The sequence below is a fragment of the Alexandromys fortis genome, unplaced genomic scaffold, assembly GCF_014885135.2.
Source record: "Alexandromys fortis isolate MF-2015 unplaced genomic scaffold, M_Fortis_MF-2015_v1.1 scaffold_318, whole genome shotgun sequence".
NCBI classification, from domain to species: Eukaryota; Metazoa; Chordata; class Mammalia; order Rodentia; family Cricetidae; genus Alexandromys; species Alexandromys fortis.
In genome coordinates this window covers 663,419-670,791 of record NW_026068194.1, presented here as the reverse complement: position 1 = coordinate 670,791, position 7,373 = coordinate 663,419, and positions in this window count along the sequence as shown.

Below are 7,373 nucleotides of genomic sequence, written 5' to 3'. Positions count from 1 at the left end.
TTGCACAAGATTGCATTCCCACCAGCAATGGATGAGGGTACCCCTTCCTCCACAGCCTCTCCAGCAAAGGCTATCATCGGTGTTTTTGATTTTAGCCATTCTGACAGGTGTAAGATGATATCTCAAAGTTGTTTTGATTTGCATTTCCCTGATCGCTAAGGAGGTTGAGCATGACCTTAAGTGTCTTTTGGCCATTTGAACTTCTTCTTTTGAGAATTCTCTGTTCAGTTCAGTGCCCCATTTTTTAATTGGGTTAATTAGCATTTTAAAGTCTAGTTTCTTGAGTTCTCTATATAGTTTGAAGAAGCACGTTTTTATATAAACTGTTCTCATTATTGATTGCAAAATCATGAGTTTTCTTGAAAAAATGCATGCTGGTGTTTTTACAAAGGAGCACAGTTTCTATAAACTAAGCCAATCATTGTTAGGGGAATTGTGAGTTTTCATGCAAAGATCACATACTGCATTCCGTGTTAAAAAGCACGTTTTCGTGAAAACATTTTACCTCTCTTAGTAGAATCCTGAATTTTCTTGCAAGAAACTCATGATGTTTTCTGCTTAAGAAGCACATTTTTTTTTAACTTTTCTAAGCTTTGTTAGCAAAATTTTAAGATTTCTTGAGAAACACACATGTGTTTCTCTCTGAAGAGAAGCAGGGTTCAAGCTATTTCTGTGTCTGCAACTAACACCATGGTTGGATTCCCTGCCACCTATGTGAAAGCTGCCTTCTCAAAGCAACCACCCTCAGCTGTTGACTGCATCATTGGTCTCAGCCTTTTACCTGAACCTACAACACAGAAATCCACTTTGATGTTTTGATAGCTACCAAATTCCCATCGTTGTTGAGGGAAGCAATTGGCAGAGCTGTTCTACCATCCTGCTGACACCACTGCTACATATGTGACTTTCTAACAGACATTGTGTCCCACTCTTTAAGGAATCTTCTGTCCCTCATTCATAAAGCAAGAAATCAAAACGATAATTCCCCCGCCAGGCCCCATAATGATGGAAACACAACCATTGAACTGTATAGTCAGAACATTCAGTGTAGTGTAATAGATAGTTGACATAGTCACAATGCAGGTAGAGTCAACATTAATACTTCCTAAGTATATGTATTTCTGACCTTGACTAAGGTATTGTGATTGTGTAGTTCATTTAAAATGTAATGTATAATTATGAAATACAGGTTGTTAATGGATAATCATCAATAATAGTCAAGCTTGTAGTCATGTTAGTTGAATTTTCTGGATATATAGAGATACATTTCAATTAGATAGGCATTCTTCATATCTTTCAAAGACTACAGAATATGGCATTTTAAATGTTTTAATAACTTAGGGCTTTTCATGAAAATGAGATAAGTCTGCTCCTGGCAGCACCAATCTGCTTCAAGAGGAAGATGGGCATAAAAGAGGCTCCTTATGGAGTTTGTTAGCAATTTGGGCAAGAAACTGCTCTTGCCTGGACTGCTGCATAAACTGGACACAAAGAACCCATAGAGAGAAAACTTCTGAACTTATCTAAAGGTGAAATGGTCCTTCAGGGTTCCTGACTCATGAAAGATTCTGTGAGACATTCTGCAGGACACAGCAGAAAGTGACTGAACTGTCTTTGAAATTTCCTGCTTTATAAAAATGTCTACTAGATACTATGGGCCTGTAGGCTGAAGATGGATGCCCCAAGGGTACAGAGGAACTTTGGGTGACTGTCCAGGCAGCGAAATGTCTCTGATATTTCTAGAGTTTGGAAGTTGCTTACTTCTTGTTTAATTAGGTAACATTATATCCTTCTGGAGTCTTTGATGGACTTGAAGAATGGATAGATAGTTATAGTTTTCCTTAGTTATGAGAAAAAGATAAGGTAGATATAAATATTGTAACTGTAATTCTTGTTTAATAACTGTTTTGTTATATGTAATTTTACTAAGTTAAAGTTGAAGTCTTTCTTTTTTGTTTAAACAGAAAAAGGGGAAATGACGGAGGAGGGTCATGTGTCTATGTGTTACTTTCATTGGTTAATAAAGAAACTGCCTTAGGCCTTTGATAGGACAGAAAATTAGGTAGGTGGAGTAGACAGAACAGAATGCTGGGAGGAAGAAGGGAAGTGAGGCAGATGCCATGCCTCTCCTCTCTGAGACAGACACAGGTTAAGATCTTTCCCGGTAAGCCACCACCTCGTGGTGCTACACAGATTACCAAATATGGGTTAAAGCAAGATGTGAGAATTCGCCAACAAGAGGCTGAAACTAATGGGCCAAGCAGTGTTTAAATGAATACAGTTTCCATGCAATTATTTTGGGTAAAGCTAGCCGGTGGCCAGGAGCCGGGTGGCAGGAAGTGGCCTGCAGCTCCTTCTACACTTAAGCTAACTAATATGGAAATTTTAGAAAGATTGACTCTCCTTTTTTTTTACAACTTGTTTATTTAGTGTGTGGGGCACATGTGCCATGTTACACTTACAGAGGTCAAAGGACAACTTTACAGGAATCAGTTCTCTCCTCTCCTCTCCCTCTCCTCTTTACCTCTCTTCTCCTCTCTCCTCTCCCTCTCCTCTCCCTCTCATTTCCTCTCCTCTCTCCTCTCTCTCCTCTCTTCTTTCCCTCTCCTCTTCTCTCCTCTTCTCTCCCTCTCCCCTCACTCTCTCTCCTCTCCTCCCTAGTCTTCTCTCTTCTCCCTCTCCTCTCCCTCTCCTCCCCTCAACTCTCCTCTTCTCTCCTTTCTCTCCTATTTATTCCTCTTTTTTCCCCTCCTCTCTCCTTTCCTCTCCCTCTCCTCACTTCTCATGTCCTGTCCTCTCCTCTCTCTCTTGTAACACAAGGGCCAGGCTGCTTGTTTGTTGTTGGGGTTTTTGTCCTGCCTGGTACCTCACAACTGTTTAGCCCCAAAGAAAATCACACATAGGTCTCCATAAATTATAAGCTGATTGGCCCATTAGCTCTAGCCTCTCATTGGCTAACTCTCACAACTTGATTAATCCATTTTTTAAATCTATGTTAGCCATGTGGCTCAGTACCTTTTTTTAGTGGGGGCAGATCACATCCTGCTGCTTCAGTGGTCTGGACAGCAGTGGGAAGAAACAGCTTTCTCCTTTCCAGAATTTTCCTGTTCTCCTTGCATCATTTTTACTTTCTGGTTTTTTTTTTTTTTTGCCTATATTTCCTGCCTGGCCAATCAGCATTTATTTAAAACATGATTGACATAATACAGACAATTCTCCCACACCACTCTCTCCTCTCCTCTCTTCTCCTCTCTTCTCTCCATCTCTTCTTTCTCCTCTCATCTTCTCTCCCCTCTCCTCTTCTTACTCTCCTATACTCTCTGCTCCTCTCCCTCTCCTCTCTTTTCCTCTCCTTCCCTCTTCTCTCCCCTCTCCTCTCTGCCCTCTCCTCTATACTCATGTCCCTCTACTTTTCCTCTCCTCTCCTTGCTTTCCTCTCCCTCTCCTCTCTTCTTCTATCCTCTTGCCTCTCCTTCCCCTCCCCTCTCCTCTTCTCTTCTCTCCTCCCACTCTCCTCTCCTCTCTTCTCCTCTCTTCTCTGTCCCCTCTCCTCTCCTTCCTTCTCCAGTCTTCTCTCCTCTCCCTTTCTTCTCTCCTCTCCTTTCCCTTCCTCTTTCTTTCTTCTCTTTTCTCCGTCAACTCTCTACTCCCCTCTCCTCTTCTTTCTGCTCACATCTCCCTCTCCTCTCCTTTCCTTTCCCTCTGCTCTCCTTTCCTGTCCTCTCTTCTCCTCCCTCTCTGCTCTCATCTCCCTCTCCTCTCTTCTCTTCTCCTCTCCCTCTCCTCTGTTCTTCCTCTCCTCTTCTATCCTCTTCCTCCCCTCTTCCTCCTCTCCCCTCCTCCCCTCTCCTGTACTCTTTCTCCCCTCTTCCTCCTCTCCTCTCCCCTCCTGTCCTCTCCTATCTTCTTTCTCTCCTCTTCCTCCTCTCCCCTACTCTCCTCTTTCTCTCTTATCCTCTTCTCTCCTCTTCCTCTCCTCTCCCCTCCTCTCCTCTTCCTCTCCTTTCCTCTCTCCTCCATCTCCTGTCTTCTTTTCTCTCCCTCTCCTCCCCTTCACCAACAGTACAGATTATTGGCAATGCTCTTGAGTACCTTACAGAACTTAGTCTCAACACCCTTACCTTGATGTGAACCCTGAGAACTGTGGTAGAACCCATGCTTTAGTAGAAAGTCCTATACCTGTATACATACAAGCATCACTGAGGGTAAGTTGCTTAGGTAGAGGAGGAACTGGAGGGAAGGACTGAGGATATATTTGATCAAAACACTTGAAATACCTATCTGGAATTCTTAGACAATAAAAATATAATAAAAATAAGAAATAAAATAAAATTTTAATTCCATATGCATTAAGTGCTCTCTTTTAAAAATGAATGTTGAAATAATTAATATCTATGTAATATTAAGCCTTCCAATAAAAACTTTGAGAATCTCCCTAACTTATTTTCTTCTTTGTGCTCATAATTATTTGTGCAAATATGCACTCATATAATCTCGCATTTCTCTTCTAAACTATTTTCTGATGTGTATATTGTTGATTTATTTCAAGTTTATTCTCTAACTAATAAAGGTTATAGAATTTGTCTGAAAGGAAGGACCCTTTGTCTAGAAAAGAGCAATGGGTCTTTTAATTCTACAATTACAAGGCTTCAGACACAGCATAGAAAGGAAAGATTACAATAAATAGACAATTTGTCTGGAGTCAAAATACTGCTGCCACATTTCCAAATTTTCTGCTTCTTCCCATGGATTCCTGAAACTACAAGAAAGAAAATAAGATTTATTTGTAGACAGTGACCCTTGGCAAATGGCAATTGAGTAACGTGTAAAGATGATCATAGCCAATAGTGAGAAATGCTGCATCATGGTTAAGTTTAGATGTCAGCTCAGTTGGTTTCAGGAATACACAACCAGCAGATAAATCACTAAATCTGCTTACCTCTGTGAGAATTCTTCCAGAAAACAAAGACTGACCTTTGAATTATTGTCCCAAATACAGATGATTTTCCTTAATCCAATATTATTTCAGGGTCCAGAGAGAACAAAAATATCAAAGAAAAACAAGCCTTCTGTCCTCTGGAGCTAAGGTATGCACTCATCTGACTTTGGACAGATGAGCTCTAGATTTCCTAGCCTACATGTAATTCCATCCTCTTGGTTCATTCCTATGGAGAATATTAATTGGTACCAAGCATGGTCCCAGAGAAACATAATTTTAATGATATCCTGAGGTAGCCAGCAGTCACCTAATTGGACTTAAGACCTGCTCAATAGAAGGAAATTTATGCCTGACACTATAAGCTACCTATAGCTGGTGAAGTTGTGGAACCTAGAGAAGAATCTCCTTCTGCTTCTGTACTGGCTAGTTTTATGTCAACTAATACAGGCTAGAGTCATCTGAGAGGAGGGAGCCTCAACTGAGAAAATGACTCCTTAAGATCTGGATAGAAGCCTGTAAGACATTTTCTTAATTACTTATTGATGTGGAAAAGCCCATCCCATTGTGGGTGGTGCCATTCCTGGTCTAGTGGTCCTAGGTTCTATAAGAAAGCAGACTAAGCAAGCCCTGAGGAGCAAACCAATAAGCAACATCCCAGTATGGCCTCTGCATCAACTCCTACTTCCAAGTACTCAACCTAGTTGAGGGAGAAAAGGAGAAGAAAGAAAGGAGATGATACTGCAAGGAGAGGAGAGGAGTGGAGAGGATAGAGATGAGGGAAGAAGAGATGGGAGAAAGAAAGGAGAGGGGAAGAGAAAAGAGGATAGGAGAGTGAGAGGAAAGGAGAGGAGAGGGAGAGGTGAGGAGAGAAGAGGGAGAGGAGAGGAGATGTAGAGCTGAGGGAGAGGAGCAGAGAAGGAAAGAAGAGGAGTGGTGAGGGAGAGGAGAGGAGATCAGAGAAGAGGAAAGGGCAGAGAGGGAAGAGGAGCAGAGAGGGAAAGGAGAGGAGAGAAGAGGAGTGGGAGAGGAGAGGATAGGTGAGGAAGAGGAGAAAGAGAGGAGAAGTAGAGGAAAGAAGAGGAGAGGGAGGAGAGAGGAGAGAGAGAGAGGTTAGGGGAGAAGATAGGAGAGGATTGGAGAGGAGAGGAAAAGAGGAGAGGAGAAGGACAGCAGTGGGGGGAATGTGAGGAGTGGACAGGATAGGGAGGGAAGAGAAGAAAAGAGAAGGGGAGAGAGAAGAGAGGAGAGGAGAATGAGACGGAAAGCAGTGGAAGGAGGAGAGGAGTGGAGAAGAGAGGAGAGGGTAAGGGAAAGAAAAAAGAGAGGAAGGAAGAGGCATATGAGAAGAGAGGAAAGGAAAGGGAAAGGAGAAGAGAGGAGAGGGGACAGGAGAAAAGACTGGAGAGGAGAAGAGAAGATGAGGAGAGGAGAGGAGAGGGAGAGGGAGAGGGAGAGGGAGAGGAGAAAAGAGGAGAGGAGAAGGAGAGGAGAGAAGAAGAGAGGATAGTTGAGGGAGAGGACAGCAGAGGAGTGGGAAAGAGGAGAGGAGAGGAGTGGAGGTTAGGATATAGGAGAGGGAAATAGAGGACAGGAGAGGAGAAAAGAGAGAGTGAGAGAAGAAGAGGGAGGGGAGAGGAGAGTAGAGGAGAAGGAGAAGAGAGGAGAAGAGAGGGGAGGGGAGGAGAGCAGAGGAGGGGGAGTGAGTCGAGAGGGAAAGGAGAGGAAGAGGTGAAGAGAGGAGAGAAGTGGGAAAGAGGAGAGGAGAGCGAAAGAGAAGAATAGAGCAAGAGGAGAGGGAGTGGAGAAGAGAGGAGAAGAGAGGAGAGGAGAGGGAAAGAGAAGAGGTGACAAAAGGGAGGGGAACAGGAAGGGAGATGAACAGGAGGGACAGCAGAAGAGAGGTAAGAGAGAGGAGAGCAAGAGGAGAAGCAAAGGAGAGTTAGAAGAGAGAAGATGAGGAGAGTAGTGGGGAAGAGAAGAGGAGAGGAGAGAGAAACGAGAGGAGAGGGAATGGGAGGAAAGGAAAGGGAAAGAAGGGGAGAAGAAGATGAAAGGAGAGGAGAGGAAGAGAGGACAGGCAGAGGAAAAATAGGCGAGAGAAGAGGAATGAAGATGAGAGGGAGGTGAGAGGAGAAGAGTATAGAGCAGTGAAGTGGGAGAGGAGAGAAGGAGAGGACAGGAGAGGTGAGGGAGATGAGAGAGAGGAGAAGTAGAGGAGAGGCAGAGGAAAGAAGAAATGAGAGACTAGAGGAGATGAGAAGAGAGGGAAAGGAGTGGGGAGGGGAGAGGAGAGGGTTGAGGGGAGAAAAGAGGGACTAGGAGAGAGGAGAGGAGAGGAGAGGAGAGGGGAGGAGAGGAAAGAGGAGGGGACAGGAGCAAATGAGGGACAAGGGGAGGGGATGGAAGAGGAGGGGAGGGGAAGGGAGGGGAGGGG